A 17,770-nucleotide genomic window follows, 5' to 3' on the forward strand; every position below is an offset into this window, starting at 1 on the left:
CCTCTCCAGAAACAACTACTTTTCATTTTCTTATGTATCTTTCCAGGCAGGTCCATGCCTACTGAAGCACAAATGTGTTTATAACTGTGTGCATTTATGTATTTATACCCACACATACATTTTTTACAGTAATGTTAGCAATACCATAAACACTTTTACAACATTTTTTTTTTCACTCAGTAAGGTGTCTTAGAGATGAGTTCACATCAAAGATCTTTTTTCTTTCTTTTTATGGTTATGTGACATCCCATTGTGTGGCTATGCCATTATTTATTTTATCAGCCCATATTAAAAGTCATTTAGGGCTTTTTGTAATATAATTAATAATATATTGATCAAAGACAACTTATAAGGATTGAGTCAAACAGTCATTTTAACATATGAGCACTTATCATTTTAATAAATAAAGTCAACTTGTCCTCCAAAGAAAGTGCACATATTTACATTCCTGCCTTTATCATCACTTTGTCATTCACATCTCTGTGAATCTGGTGAAATGCTCTCTGATTTAAATTTGCCTTTTGACAATAATAAACTTTCATTGAACACTTATTGTGTTCTTTGTATTTTTCCAAGAACTTTTACATAACTCATCTAATCCTCACAACAATCCTTTGAGATACGTATTAATTACTATTACAATTTTATTGATATTTTAAGAACCTTCTTATTTGTAAGAAAATCTATGAACCCAAGCAGTTTGGATTTTTAAATAATGTGTTTTGTATTTAGCTTTCCAGGAATCTTATGTTTAAGACCATTTTAAAATCTATTTTGGTTTGAGCCACATGTTTGTTCTATGCCCATTTTTTCTGTTGGGTTTTTGATCCTGTGATTTTTAAGATCTCTTTTTTAAATATCTCTTTGTGTATTAGGAAATTTGGCCCTGTAAATATGTTACACCCAAAAGTTAAGATACATTTACTGTGTGATCCAGCCCTTCTACTCCTAAGAATTTATTGAAAAGAAATTAAAAAGTTCAGAGCTGGGGCTGTGGCTCAGTGATAGAACACTTGCTTGGAATGTGTGAGGCACTGGGTTTGATCCTCAGCATCACATAAAAATAAACAAAATAAAGGCATTATATCCATCTACAAGTAAAAAAAAAAAGAAAAAAGAAATGAAAACATTCATACCAAGACTTACACACCAATGTTGATAGCAACTTTATTTGTAAATAAAATTGTAAATAAACCAAATGTTCACCAGCACATGAATGATAAACAAATTTCTGTATGTCCTTATAATGGAATAATACTACTTCCCAATTAAAAGAAATAAATTATTGATACATACAAGAACAGAGAAAATTTTTAATTATGCTGGATCAAAGAAGATAGACCCTTTCCCAGCAAAAATCACATACTCTATGATTCCATTCATACAAATCTTTAGAAAATGCAAAACAATTCATAGTGACAGAAAGTAGCTCAATGGTAACTCGGAGAGGTGGGTTATAGATATGCGGAGGGGCATGAAGGAAAGATCATAAAAGGACATGAAGAAACTTCTGGAGATAAAAAATATGCTTACCATCTTGAATGTAGTAATGTGTTTTTTAAAAATATTTTTGTAATTGTAGATAGACACAATATCTTTATTTTATTTGTTTATTGTACGTGGTGCAAAGGGATCGAACCCAGTGCCTCACACATACTAGGCAAGTGCTCTATCACTGAGCCACAGCCCCGGACCCAAAATGTAGTAATGTTTACATGCAGTTTATTGTATGTCAAGGATATAATAATACTTCAATGAAGCTATTAAAAAAGGGGGACTCCAAATATTGTGTTGTTTCACTAAATACCAATAGTTTGACTTTACTATATTTACCATAAATAACACGAGCAAATGTGAATTCTTTCCGATTTAGCTTTGAAACAAACATTTACCATTTCTTTTTCAATGTTATAATTAAATTTGACAAGGAGTATTCTGATCTAAATTGGGACTCAGAACCCAACCAAAACAACATTCCATTTGTGGCAGACATTGTACAATCAAGACAAAATAGATAAATGAATTTAATGCAGACTGAAAAACTACAATCATCATCCATTATTCAATTTTTAAATTCTTGGGTACATCAAAATGTCTTCATTCATTCATTCATTCATTCATTTCTTTTTCACTAAGATACATCTGGAATCTATTCTGTTCCATGTACTGTAAAGCGCTAGAAATAAAATCAGTAAGCAATCAGAATTCTGTGAAGATAAAGACAACTTAAGAGTCTACCCTCAATGTAACTGATTGACTTTATAATAAATTAACTATAAATATGTATTTTAAAAAGTTAATATGAAAATATTATTTTTATTTGTATTTTATGTTGCAATGCCAAATAGGAGTTTGAAAAAAAAAGTTCCCCTGAAAACTAAGCCATGTTGTATTTACTTCCCTTTAAGCTGTAATACTATATGTGATAATGCAAATTAAATCATTTCCCATGCCAGAGTGACTTTAAATTATCCAGTAACTCAATTATCCAGTTTTTAATAGTATAATTTTTAAGAGATATAGCATTAATACATAATGGACATTTGGTTTCTAAATTTGAGCAAATGAACACAGCATTACATTACTTAGTATAATATAAGACTTCCCAGCCAATATATTTGCTTTCCTAGTTTGTCATATTTTCTATTCAAAGGTTCTATGGTTAAGTTCAGTGAATTCATGTATTTCCTATCTTCAAAAATTGTATTTAAAAAATAATTTTTTTTGTACCGGGGATTGAACTCAAGAACACTCAACCGCTGGGGCGCATCTCCAGCACTTTTTTGGATTTTATTTAGAGACAGGGTCTCCCAGAGTTGCTAAGTACCTCACTAAGTTACTGAGGCTGGCTTTGAACTCACCATCCTCCTGCCTCAGCCTCCCAAGTCGCGGGAATTATAGGCATGCACCACCATGCCTGGCATATTTTTTAAAATTTAAGTAAAATAATAACTGGAAAAGACAATTTACATGGAAAAAACGCCCTCCCCCACACCTCTACCACCCCTGCAATGAAGAAGCAAGGAAAGCCTATTAAGAGCAGCTTCACTGAAGAAGGCAAAAAGATCTCTGAAACAGGCCAATGCTTCCCCAAATGAAAGCCAATCAAAACACAAGATAACAATGCTGGCTTGATAATACACCTAAATCTGGAACTCCACTGGGTAGAACAAAAATTCTATATGGAGAATAGAGAAAGCTGATGACTGTAAACTAATTTCATCTATGATCAATTAGACATTTTCATAGACATTTACTTCTCAAACATTTTAAAACACATTGTTTTTTCTTTCACTAAGCCTTTTTGTGATTGTATTAATATGACAATATTAAAAAGTACCCCACTGGCAAAGTACATTTACTGGAATGTATCTCCCAGTTTTGCTTTATTTTTTATTAGATACTCATTTTGAAATAGCATTTTTATATATCTGCCACTTTTGAGGGCTAATGACAACAAAATTGGCATATTCATAGAAAAACAACTAAAGGGAAGTTCCAAAATGTGGGGAGGGTAGTATTAAGAATGTCAGGATAAGTAAAAATCATTTCTACTTTCTCATTTTTCAATGTTTAAATGGACATAACACTATCATTTGTAACTTTAATTACTGAATAAAGACAAAAATAAAGATGCACTGAAGATAAAAGTAGTAATTAAATGTGTTAAAGTTCTGCACAGGCTTTTCTTATGCTACTGTTTTGACATTAACTGATATTCAACTACTGTGTTTCTTTTTTTTGTTTTTTCTAGTGTTATCCCAGTCCATACATTTTAATTTTTTTAAAGAGACAGAGAGAGAGAGAGAGAGAGAGAGAGAGAGAGAGAGAATTTTTTAATATTTATTTTTTAGTTTTCGGCAGACACAACATCTTTGTTTTTGTATGTGGTGCTGAGGATCGAACCCGGGCCGCACGCATGCCAGACGAGGGCGCTACCGCTTGAGCCACATCCCCAGACCATACATTTTAATTTCATTAAGTAGTTTTCAAGCCCATTGAAGATCTCAAGGAGCTTATAATGTTGCTTTAAAAAACAAAAAAAAAATCTTAATAATATTATAATTATTAAGCAATTCACAATAGTATATGATATACTATCACTAAGATACTAACCTATTTGAAAAGAAAAAAAAATGTGTTGAATAGAGGAACTCAAGATGACTTTAAGACATGGGTCTGGGGGAAAAGTCCTGAAGATTACATTTTAAGAAAGGGAGAGCTCTTAGGATAAAAAAATATGAAGATGTTCTGTTTTCTGATGGTCATCCTGAGCTGTTTCTTCCACACTCTGATGTTCTATCTCACCTTGCGCCCAGAGAAATGGAGTTGGCCATCTATGGATTGAGACCTATGAAACCCCCAGATAAACTTTTCCTCCTCTATGTTGTTCTGCTTGTCTGGTCAAGTCTTTTTGGTCAAAGCAATGAAAAAGTTGACCAAAAGTGAAGTTGGTACCAAGAAGTGGGGTCACTGTTGTGACTAACCTGAACATGAGGTTCAAAAGCCTTTGGAACTGGTTTGTGGGGAGAAGAATTTTCAAAGTTTAGAAATGCAAGCTAGAAAAAGCTTTAGATTGTTATAAGCAGAGCTTAGTGGCCAATTCTTGTGAGAGCTCAAAAGACCGGAATGCTGAAGGAACAATGGACAGTGAAAACCAGGCTCAAGAGGTTTCTGAGGAAAAGGAAGACTCTATTGGAAATTGGACTAGAGACAACTTGCATTACATTCTAACAAGTTGTCTACATTTTGCCTGTGTCCTGAGACTTTTTGTGAGGCTGAATTTAAAGTTGATGGACTAATTAATCCAGTGGAAGAAATTTCAAGATAGTATAGCATTCAGGTGGTGGCATGAGATTGCTGGTGGTTTTTAGCCAAGTTTATTGTGATAATCAGGGACAGAAAGCAAAGCAGAAAGTTTTGACCAGAAAAGTGCAAGTATGTCTGGGGCTAAAGACTTCATATTCACTAAAGAGATGCTAAAGACTTGACCCAGAGACAACAGGAAAGATGGCTTGAGGGCATCTCAGGAATTGGCAAGACCACACCCAGCTCAGACTCAAGGATATAAAAGTAAAAATTCCCTTGAGAAGAAACCAAGTGTGTTTGGGGAGGTGGGTTAAGAAGTTGCTTCACCATGCTCAGATGCCCAGGCATTCAGATGCTGCTGCAGCCAGGTTTGGCTACTATTGGAGATGGCAGCAGACCTTGGCATCAACCACCTGATGGCAGTTCTGTAGGACCGCAGAATGCTGGAGTTAGGGGGTCATGGAGGCTTCCACCAAGATTTCCAAGGAAGTCCTGGGAGACTACGCAAAGTGCAACAGGATTAGAATCCCTACAAGCAACCCCCTAAGAGAATGATGTGTGAAGATGTGAAAAGAAAGTCAAAGATGCAGTGGAGACCCTAAGATTAAGAAAGGCCAATACCGTGAAAGGTCAGCTGATGAAAGCAGCAGCAAAGAAGCAGAAACAAGTCAAGGGAGAGGGCACACAAGACTTGTTTGTCCAACTGAGTTTGGTCTTACTTTGGTCCCATCCCCTCTTTTTCCCCTGTAGAATGGAAATGTATACTCTGTGCCTTTATATATTGGATATAGTAACTTTTTACAGGAGCTATACTGAGAATTTGCCTTGAGTCTCAGATGAGATATTGGACTTGGACTTTGGGCAATCCTGGATTAGTTGAGACTATAGGGACTTTTGGAAATGGACTAAATGTATTTTGCCTTGTGAGATGGACATGAGCTTTTGGAGGCCCGGGGCAGGTTGTTATGGTTCAGATATGAGGTGTCCCCCCAAAAGTTCATGTGGGAGACAATGAAAGAAAATTTAGAGGTGAAATGATGTTACAAGAGCTTTAACCTAATCAGTGCATTAATCCATTGATAGGAATTAACAGGGTGGTATCTTTGGGAGTATATATTTTATCCCTGTGAGCCAGAGCCCTCTGTTTCCTGCTTTCTTTTGCTATGCCCTTCTGGTCTGAAGTTCTCTCACCTCAGGCCCAGGCCCAGAGTTATGAAGTGAGCCATCTATGGGCTGAGACCTCTGAAACTGTGAGTGCCAAATAAATTTTTCTTCCTCTTAAAAAAAAATTTTTTAAAAAAGGTCACAAAGCCCCCCCCCAACTCCCTGCCAAAAAAGAAACTCCTGGTTTGTTCAAGAGACAATACCTAAAAGAGCTTATTGTTTCATTATGAATTTAAACAAACAAATAATTTAGAAGTTAACCTTTGGTTTCAGGCTTTGGCATTACATTATTTTGCAGAAATGCATAAGAGACAAAATTTGAGTATTTCTATTTAGTGGTACTTACGCCATCACATGTAAAAGCAATTTTAAATAGTTTATTGCACTTCTAAAAGAAAACTAAAATCTCATTTCCTTTGGAAGTACAAATAAACTTTTTAAAAATTCCATGTAAATTATTTCATATTCTAATTTCAGAAGTTGATAATCAAGAAAATAGTCTTTCCTACAAACTTTTGATACTATGTGAAGCTGTAAAGTAGTTAAGAATTAGTGCCCAAAAGAAAGTTTTGCAAATTGGAATTATAACTAATGAAGAAATTTAAAAAAAAAAAAAAAGATTGGTGTTTAAAGTCCTTAGAGGATAGTCTGATTAAACCCATACTCAGTATATGCTTTGATGTCTCAAAGGAGAGAATGTCCACTCCCATTCTCATTTCAACTGTCAGAAAGGACTTCTTCATTATGAACAAATATTCTCCCCTTCCTCTTTCATTCATTGTTCTTCGTTCCATCATCTGGGAATGCAAGATATGTTTAATCCTTCTTCTACTGTGCTCTTCCTTCACAGAAACACAAACTTGAGTCAGTAAGCACACTGAAGATCACCCAAGTATACAATCTGAAAAGCATTACCATATACCTGCTAAAGGCTTCTTTCTTTCAGGCTGAAAAACAAAATATTTCATTTATTTTTCAAGTATCTTTGTCAAGACACTACTTCATTCTTATTATTCTTCTCTGAATACACTATTTACCTATATCCTCTTTAAAATGTGACCAAGAAAATAAAAAACAAAGATGCAGAGTGGAAAAGGATAATTAACTGTGTTTAAAACAACATGCTTCAAAATAATGTAGCTTAAGGAGGTGTTAGCTTTTGGACCACTGACAAAACAACTTCAGATAAATAAGGAGCCATACCCAAGCAGAAACACAACTGTTTTAAAAAGAAGGAACATTGAACAAAAAACACCTACTGCTCTTAGCCTTCCAGGTCTTCTACACTGCACCCATACAGACTTTTAAAAAATCTTCAATCACAGGGCTTTGTTCATCCCTATCAAATATCCATACAATCAAATACAAAATGTGTGTAACATGTATTTTCTTAAATATAGCCTGTCCTTATTGTTAGAAATAAAGAAAGTTGGGTATAGCAGCACACACCCAGCAATAGGGGCAATAGTATCACCAATTCAAGGCCAGTCTTGGCATTTAGCAAGATCCTACCTCAAAATAAAAAGTAAAAAGGACTGGAGATACAGGTTCAGTGGTAAAGCACACCCTAATATCAAAAATAACTAATAAATAAATAAGCAAACAGATGAATAAGAGTAGGTAAGGATCCTGATTCTGTATATTCATTAGCACTCCCTTATGGAACTGATAAAAGTATTAAATAGTACATGGGGGAAAATAGCATTTTGAGGCACACTCCTAAGAATAAAATCAGTCCATTAATCATCAAGCTTTGAATGTGACCTTTTAATTAATTACAAATCCACCTACCTATGTAATTACTCAGTATCTGATCTACAAATATATCAGAAGAGATTGTCAAATGCTATATTTATAACATTGAGGGCCCCTTTCTTCATCTGTATAATGAGTACTAAATGAGACAACCTATGTAAAGCATTTAAACCAGTGTCCAACACATACTAAAAATTCAATAAATATAGTTATAATAATAAACATTTACTATGGCAAGAGTATTTCCTGATGTAACTTCCAGTTTACTTACCCTAGAAGAAGGGAATCTAGATGTCAAGACATGTTCTTTGAGAAATCATGCTGACTTCTTCTAGTGATCAGTATTCTTTTTTCGTTTTGTTTTGTTTTAGGTGGACATAATATCTTTATTTATTTTTATGTTGTACTGAGGCTCGAACCCAGTGCCTTATGCATGCCAGGCCAGCACAATACCACTTGAGCCACATTCCCATCCCCATGATCAGTATTCTTTTAAGTACCATCAATACAAGAATTCAATAAACTGCTAGACAATTTGTTCAAGAAATGACACCAAGCTTACCAGTCTGTTATTATTATTACCTACAATTTTCACTTATTTTCCAACACTGTACTTATTCAGGAGTTAACACTATTTATACATAATAGTGTTTTTTTAATAAGGTTTATTTAATTTCCTTTTCAAAAATTAGGATGAATTTGTCAGTTTTGATAAAGACACCAAGATTATATAAGACGTTAATATTAGGGGAAGTTAAATGAAGGGTACATGGTACATGAGAATTCTCTACACTATTTTGCAATTCTTCTTCAAATATGTGACTATTTTAAAACTGAACATTTTAAAACAATCAAGATGATATCTTCCCATTATGAAGAATTCTTTCTTAAAACTCAGCAAATATTACCAACCTATTAGGTGTAAATTCTTTGAGGAGACCTACAGCCTTATAATTTATCTTGAACAGAAGACTTTAATTCCAGTAAATAGGATCCCTTGCAATACCCCTACTTATTATCCAGGTCATAGTTAGTATTCAGTAAACACCAGTCATCTCCAAATTTTATTTTTGGAAATAGGAACCTTAAGAAGTTGATCCCATAAGCAAATATATTTTCCACAAACCATAAAAACTCCATAGAAACCAATTAAAATTTCTGCTTGTATTACTCAAACCACTTATTTAGCAATCATATTCAAGTCAAGTTCTACAAGATCTTTGATGTATGATACAAATTACTACTATGCCATTAGCATAAAAATCTTTAAAATATATACTTTAAAATGTTTATATCAAGACTGATTAGTTTTTAATGTAGGAAAATAAGAGTTTAGTAAAATGATGAGTTTTATTTGCAATAACTTAATTTTCAATGTTAAGCAAAAAAAAAATCATGAGAATTCTGCTAAAACTGTTATCTGACACACTGAAATACTAAAATGCCTAAGAATATAATATCATTCTCCAAAATGTTCTCCTTAAATACCTTCAAATAGCTTTGTGTTTGAATTTCTTTTAAGTTATCAACTGTCTAATTTTCAGAAATTTGGTTTCCTTTTTTGAAAAGTACCACAGAATAAGTACTATAAACAGTAGTGCTATGTCAAATAATTGATCCAATAATAAAAAGAACTAAGGCCACCTGTCTTACAGAAAATTACTGTGAAATACCACCAGACCTTTCTTTTCTTCCTTCTGGACCAGTAGCCAGACTCTAATGACATTCAGACCCTTTCTTATTTTTAGTATATGAATAGAATACTTGATACCCATTTAAATCAGTATTTTAATGAATGTTTTACATAATCCATCTGTTTTGGTGTGTATACACACACACACACACACACACATACACACACACATATACTCTCTCTACATATACATATGCACACACACACACACATTTATACATATACATGTATATAGTTTGCCCTCTGTATCTACTAGTTCTACATCTGTGAATTCAACCAACAGAGGGTTGAAAATATTTGGAGAGAAAATTGAGTCTTCAGTGAACATTTTTTTCCTAATCATTATTCCCTAAACAATAGAATATAAAAACTATTTATATAGCTTTTACAATGTATTAGGGATTATAAGTAATCTAGTGATGATTTAATGTATACTAAATAACATTTTATACCAGTGAGGAGCTGGCCTCGTCCCTAACCTGTATATCACCAACAAGGAACTAAAGATGGAAGCAGGAAAGGCCTAAAGGAGGTGCCTCCTTCTACATAGAAAGGAAAACCCTATTGATGGCACTTAGGGTAGACCTGCTCCAAATACCATATATATATATATATATATATATATATATATATATATATATATATATATTCATATATGTATACACACACATACACATACACACACACACACACACACATAAATAAAATAATGAAGTTTTAACTCCTAGTTTTATAAGAATGGAAATGAATTCCTTCTCCTTCTCCTTTTCTGTTCTGTTGGGAATTGAACCCAGTAAGCTACATCCCCAACCCAAGAAATGAAATCTTATGCCCATCAAACACATGTATAAAATTGTTCATAGCAGCTTTATTTCTAAAAGCTACAAACTGGAAACAGCCTAAGTGTCTATATGTCTGTCAATAGTAGAATAGATGAATATATGCCCACATAATGGAATAACATTTAGCAATGAAAAAGAATAAGCTACTGTTAATTCAAAACACAGGGATGAATCTCACAGACATCATATTAACAAGGGAAACCAGACATAAAAGAATGGCTAGATCCCATTTATATGAAGCTCAAGAATAAGCACAACTACTCTAGAGTGATGGAGATCAGAAAAGTGGTCACCTTTGGAAAGTACTGACTAGAAGAGAACATAAGGGAGTTTTCTAGGGTCCTAGAAATGATCTACATCTTGATCTGGCTGGTGGTATATGTTTGCATGTATAAAAATTTATTGTTAGCCATAAGAAGCCTGGCACAGTAGCACACACTTGTAATCCCGTTGGCTTGGGAGGCTGAGGCAGGAGGATCGAGAGTTCAAAGCCAGCCTCAGCAAAAGCAAGGCGTTAAGCAACTCAGTGAGACCCTGTCTCTAAATTTAAAAAAAAAAAAAAGGCTGGAGATGTGACTCAGTGGTCAAGTGCTCCGGAGTTCAATCCCCATTACCTCCCCCCACCAAAGTTGGTCCTAAGAATTAATTTCATGGCTAATAACTTTATTGAAGTTAACTTCATTTAAACACACACACCCCAAGCCTCTTCAAGGAAGTGACAAGATTTTATGCAGTTTTATATTCTTATTAGTTGGCCCATGGTTGGCACTTAAATAATTAACAGTAAGGTTGATGCTAATAACTGAGCAGGCATAAGATCAGTAAACTGTGAATAGGCCTATAACAAAAAAAAAAAAAAAAAAAAAAAAAGGAAGAAAAGAAAATAAGATTAGAAACCCACATGAGTAAAGGCAATGAGGTATCTCTGTGTGTCATGATCCAAAGTCAGGATTTTCTCTGAGCCATGTCCTTAAGACTCTAAGATTCTTGATGTCACTTTTCTAAAAAGCAACTCTAAGCTTCCCCTCCCCAAGGGGGGAAATAAGCCATCTAGTGCTCCTTTCAAACAATAGTTTAACAATGTCAGTGTTCGCAATCAGCTTAACAAAGAAAATCTTACAGACCAACTAGCTGTGTGATCTTGAGCAAGACATAGACAATTCTTACATGTCAGTATCCTTATATGCTTGCTAAAAGAAAGAGTTGGATTAAATAGTGTCTAAAGTCCAACCAATCTCAAATTCTCCATTTAAGCTTTTTTTTTTTTTTTGGAAGAATTAAATGGATAAATCTTACAATTTACTTCTTCAAATTATAAAATGAGCAAAATATCAGTTAATTTAACAATGAATAAGTAGCCTTATTCAGAAAGCAGGGTAGTATTTATGAAAAAGCATAGAATGTGGAATTACTCAGACTTAGATGTAGTCATTGTCTGATTCTTAGCAGATAATGATCATGGGCAAGTTATTAAGTCAGGATTTGGTTTTGAAAATTAAAGGCAATGAATATATGTAAAGCAATTATTGAGCCAATATAAAAACTCATATAAAAAGTAGCCAAGGTAAAATCACTGATGTCCAAAATTTGAAATTCCTAAATTAGTTAATTTCTTACTTAGCAATTTAGAGAGAGGAATTAATGGTTGTCTCAAAATTCTATAAGATTTTACTGCAAGCTTAACTCCTATTATGTCAGGAGTCTCAGTTCTTAAATATAAATCAAGAAAATAAGATAATTTAGAAACCCCAAAGTTCTAGGAAAATAGGACAACACTGAGATTTGAGTTTAATTCACCTGGGACATAAAAAGACATTAATCTTGGTTTTGAGAATGTAACATGTAATGAGAGCCAATTATGTGTCAACAAGCAATGGAAATTCAAAAAACAGTAAGAAATATAAACTTGCCTTTGAATCCAGGAAGAGAGAGACATAATTACAGCACACTAATGAACTTAACAGAATGAATAAACAAAATACATTGGGTGAATAACTCAGTGAGACGGGAAGATGGCGAATCAGAGGGTATAGGAGTCCTAAAAAGCACAGCATTAAGTTTTATCTTGAAAAAACAGTAGAATTCACTACAAGACAAGAGAACGAAATGCACACTAAGCAGTGGGGAGAACAAAAGTGAGTCAGGAAGCAATAATGTTCATTTAGTAAACTGCTCTTATTTCTAAAACTGGAACTTGAGATTACCGTAGGGGAAAGACAAATGAGCCAGATGATGAAAGGCCTTGTAATGATAAGAGTTAAGACTAAATACTGTAGGTACAAAGGAAGTGTGGGTTTTAATAAACAAGTGATGAACAGATTTGCATTTTAGAAAAATTACCTTGGCAATCGTATATAAATGGATTAAAGGGAGTCAAGTCTGGAAGCAACCACTAAAGATGTCATTCTCCATACAGAGTTAAATAAGGATGATAAATAATGATAGAAACAAGGATCAAAAATTTAAAAACAACCATCCTTTAACAGACAAAACTAAATGACCCAAAGGAAATCATTCACCTTCATGAATGTATACTGTGGGGTTAAACAATTCGCATATATCTTTAAAAAGAAGAGGCTTCTAAAATTAAGTCTAATATATAAAAACTATACAGAACTAATTGTATCCTGAGAACTAGCCTTCTACATAGCCACTCTACAGTATCTGTCCCTTCTTGTATATATAATATTGCAAATCTGCAACATAAAAACCAATGTAGTTTAATTCTCAGAACTTATATTGACTACTGACAGAGACTTCTCTTACTTTGTGTGTGTGTGTGTATGTGTGTGTGTGTGTGTGTGTATGTGTGCGTGTAAATATGGAAACCAAGGCCCTAAAAGACTAAGGAATTATCCAAGGTCATGCTGTTAGTAGTACAATGAAGACTGGCATTCACATCTGATGATTTCTTTTCTAGAAATTGCTTGAATATATCACATTTATGATTTTAGAGTTTTGAATAACTCAAGACACTTTGGTACTATCACTTTCAGCAGTGTAATAATGATATTATAAAGCTTTTCAGAGTTCATATGTCTCACAATAAAAACATCTATTAGATGTGTATATGTTTGACTGACCAAAAAAAGAAAGAAAGAAAACTTTCCTGACACTTGTCCCACACTAAGAACACCTCCCTCCACCCAAAAAACTCCCTCTTCTTCTCTAGGGAGCCTACAAACCTCCTTTCTCAAACTCAGGAAACAATTTTAAAAAGAGCTAAGATTAATTCATCTTTATATAATTAAATATCAAACATCTTTTAACATTTTACTTAGGTCTACATCTTATTTTTGTTGTGCTCACCACCTCACCCTGCCCCTATAATTTTTAGACACTTGAAATATCTTTTTTCTTCATTTGTACAAACAGATGGAAGTGGCAATGTTAACACAAGCCTCATAAATACTGCGTATTTCACAAATTTGCATAGTGTTCAAAATGTTTAAATTTTGAACTCTCTAAGTTGCACTTAATGTGTGCTCATTTAAATAAATTCAAGATAAAAGTATAAAATTAAACAGCTCTACCATGCCTCTGCAAATCCCTTCTAGAGAATCTTTAAATGTAAGTTTGATGTGCATCCTTACAGACTTTCTTATACTTACATACAGAAGTATCTTTAAGAAATTAATATATAACACCCAAACTCTTATAATAATTTACTCTCTCATTAATAATTCAGAAAGTAGAGCACTACCTTGCTTGGGTTTTGGTGATTGTGACAGACATCAATTATATTACCACTCATACTTTAAAAAATAGTTGAATCCCAAGTTCTCTGTATACTTCTTTCTTAGCATCATTACAAGTTGTTTATTTTATTTGTCTCCCTTTTGATGTTGGTTAGGTGACTGCTAAAATCACTGTACCTTCAATGTTGTGACACAAAGCATATAATCAAATATTTGATTGATAATTCTATCCTTACTTAGCAGTCATGAAAGCCATGTTTCTAAAATCTGCTTAATTTATCATTTGTCTTTCTCTTAAAAATCAGGGGGTGGGGGTGGGGGGGCAGGAGGATATACTTAAGAGTTCTGGGGGCCACAGTGTTAAATACCTGCTCAACTGATGGGTCTTGATGGCTGAAAAGCCAAGCAGATATTTTAGTTTGAACAACAAAAACCTACTTTAAGCCCCTCAAAGAGTTAAATATTCCTGCACATCATTCCCTTGTTTTTAAAAAAATGTTTGCAAAATTCAAAAATTCAGTATGTTATCCCTACTCTCTGATTCTAAGATGAAATAAAATGTCCTTTTAAAAAAGCTGTCAATAAGAAAAAGTCTGAGGCAGACTTTGCTTTTGCATAGTCAAATTTGTCCTTTATCCCAGATTACAAATTTACAGAACTATTATAGGTAGAGGCCCCACTGTCTGTCACAATAGACTCCCTAAGGAGAAGAAATGCCAGGTAAATGCCAGACTTTTGATTTATACTTTACAGGTCAGTTATTTAAATCTCACCTAAATTGGGCTAGTCACCAAGAACTCTTTAAGACCCAAAACTAAATACACCTTCACAATAAAACTGTTAAGCAAGATTCTGTAAAAGAGCTCTGTTAGCCATCCTTAACAGGTTGCAAAAGATGCTTTTGCAAAGATCTAGTTTTAGGGCTTCAAATTCCAATACGGGTTTTTTTTTTTTTTTTTTTGGAAGCTAAACTTGTCTCTCTCCACAAATGTTTTTCAAAGAACACAGAAGTCAGAACACACGTTTCCAGCACTACTTAATTCTGCCTACACTCAGGCAAGACTTCAGGACAGATCTAAAAATGTAGGATCATCAAAGCAGACTACCTAGGAAGGAAAGCCAAGATCACACAGCCTTCCTCGCCCTTAGCAATTTCCAGTTGCTTGGGAGCTGTATCTTCGCTGAACCCGCGGACACGTGCCTCCTACAGAACCTACAGACCACATGCCCAGTTAAAGGTACTGCCACTCTCCAGCTCCCACAGCTCCAGAGAGTCCAGCGCGCCCCCACAGGGATCCCAGAGCAGAGAAAAGAGAACTGCAGAACAAACCCACTAATTCAACAACTAGGCAACAATACGGGTCAATCCTCCAACTAAAAATTGAGTAAATCTCATCTAGAGTGACCAGATCGAAACCGTTTCAGGATGCTTAACAGCCACTGGCAGTCAATTGGGCCAGCTCAAGAAGGAAGCCAGGAAAGCTCCCTTGGGTCCCCAGGAGACTCAGCGCCTGCTGAACCGCGCCCACGCTGCTAGATCGCCAAGGGACCCACTATCTAGCCCGGTCGCCCCCCCATCCCCCCCCCGCCCCGCTAAAAAAGAAAAGGCTGGGGACCAAGCCCAGTTACCGCCACCCTCTGGGCAAAGTAGAAACCCCAGTATATTCTCTGGTACCGGCGGGACACCCTTCGGCCCCAGCCACGGACCAAGGCGGCCTCCCTTGCGGAACAGATAGATACACCGCCCTCTGGGTCCCGAGACAGCGATAAACACACCCCTCTCCCCGGAACCCTGACACTCTGCTTCTTTATCTCAGGAATGCGAAGACGCCCCCCACCGCTCAAAGGACATACCCCCAGTGATCTGCCCCCGGACACCTGGAACCTTCCTAAACTGCTTCCACTGCCCCCAAACAGCCCAAGACCCCAATCAACAGTCCCCTTGACCCGGAACCCCGCTACACCACCTCAAGGAATCTTAAGACCTGACAAATCTCCCCCGACCCCGAACACCAGGGACCCTCTTTGCCGCCATTCACCCCCACTCAAAGCCAGAAGAGCTCCAGGACCCCCAACAAACCTCCCCCTCACCTCGAGAGTCCCCTCACCCGCTAAACCGCGCTTCGGCGCCCGCCCCCGGATCCCACGGCAGCGCCTCCTCGCCCACCGCACTCCAGAGCCCCGCTAAGCCTCGCGCCCACCAGGCAGCGCAGCGCAGCCCCAGGAGCCGCCCCCGTCGGGAGCCCGCCTGCCCCGGCGGCTCCGTGTCGCCGCTCCTGGACCGCTCCTCCGCGGAGACGCGCGCTGGGCTTCCTCACCTGAGCAGCGTCGGGTGGCAAGCAGACTGGGAGCCCTGAGAAGGAAAAGGAGGCGGCAGGTAAACGGTGGCCCAGGCCTGCGGTGCCGCAGCTCCAGCCTCTCGGCGAGGAAGCGCTGGTGTGAGGAGAGACCTCCAGCTCCGCGCGCAACCGGGAGACCAAGCCACCGCCGTGCCCGCCGCTCTTCCCGCGAGATCGCCGCCACGGCGAGGGGCGGGGCCGCGGCGAGGGGCGGCCGCGGCCGCTCCTCGAGTGACAGCGCCGGCAGCCTGTTGGCGGCAGCGCAGGAGGAGGGACTCGAAACCTTCTGTGACCTATTGTACGAGAGGAAAGGTGATCCGCCCCACCCTTTATCAATAACCCACGGGCAAAGGTAGCAGAGACCTGAAGTAGTCGGAGGAGATGGACTTTGGGGGCGAGGTATGGATGACGTGCCTTGCTAGCGTTTGGTTCTGCTCGGCCGCCGTAGATACACATGGTTTGGGGAACTAGTCGGCCGGTCCTACACTGGGATAAACGAGGCTCACCTTTGATAACAGCGAGACCTGAAGTAGCGCGGGGATTTCTTATCTTCCAGGTTGAATGTGTATCTGCCTTGGGTTGCCCGCCTAGTAACTTCCATTTAATTCAGATTAAAACTCCCCTCTTTCCCCCATTTCGGCCTCTTCTCCCTCTCTACTACAAACAGGGTGACAATTGTTAAGATGCCCATGTTTTCCAAGCCCCTGCCCGGGACATCTGGTTTGACAAAGGACTCCTGTGATTCATGCATTTGTTTCTACTTAGAGCCTTCCTATAGAGTAAAAAATCTCACTTGAGTCACCAACATAACAAATTCCCAAATTATATGAAAAGTAACGTTGTAGACCCAAGTGGCCAATAGTGTTTGGCACACGCAGAGCACTGAATACATATGAAAGGAATGAATGAAGACTGTGATATTTAAATACATGAAATTTGGACGGGCCCCAGAAACTTGGGTTTTTTTAACCTTTCCTCTACAATGAGAGCCAATCCCTTTACACTTAAGTCTAGACTCTTCATTATTATGCCTATCCTGTAGCCTTCATTCATCTTCCTCTCCTTTCCGGTTTTACCACAGCAAGTGCTCTTTCTCCTCATCAAGGTTAACCCCTGCACCTGTGCACAGGATCGCAGCCATGCCCAGACTTGGTTTAATCAGCTTTCCAGATTATCAATTGACTCCTTTCTCCCACAGATATACTCAGTCTCCCCCAACCTTTGAACAGAACAAAACCACCTTACCTCTTCTACCCACTCAACCTGCCCTATCTCCTTTCTTCTGAGAATCACTCTTTTTAAGAAACATTAAAGTATATTTACTGTCTCCACTTTTTCATCTCTTATTTTTCTCTGCTACAATGTTGCTTTTGCCCACACAGTCTGCTGCTGTCAATGGTTTCAAAAAACCTCTTTCCTATTGGTGGTCTACTTGGGGCCATCTTTAACCTTTCTGCAACTGGCAATGCT

General features: G+C 37.0%; 1 protein-coding gene across 2 annotated transcripts in view; it reads right to left on the bottom strand.

Moving 5' to 3' along the window:
- GLCE (glucuronic acid epimerase) overlaps positions 1-16,502 on the bottom strand; it is a 107,648-nt gene extending 91,146 nt beyond the window's left edge. Inside the window, exon 1 of one of the 2 annotated variants that reach the window (XM_081289897.1) lies at positions 16,280-16,502. The gene's annotated coding sequence lies outside the window, so the exon portion shown is untranslated. The remainder of the gene's footprint in view (positions 1-16,279) is intronic. The other variant, XM_081289896.1, reaches the window with a different exon arrangement.
- Positions 16,503-17,770: the final 1,268 nt, after the last annotated feature.

This window comes from Spermophilus citellus (genome assembly GCF_964194105.1).
Source record: "Spermophilus citellus genome assembly, chromosome: 4".
Lineage (NCBI taxonomy): Eukaryota > Metazoa > Chordata > Mammalia > Rodentia > Sciuridae > Spermophilus > Spermophilus citellus.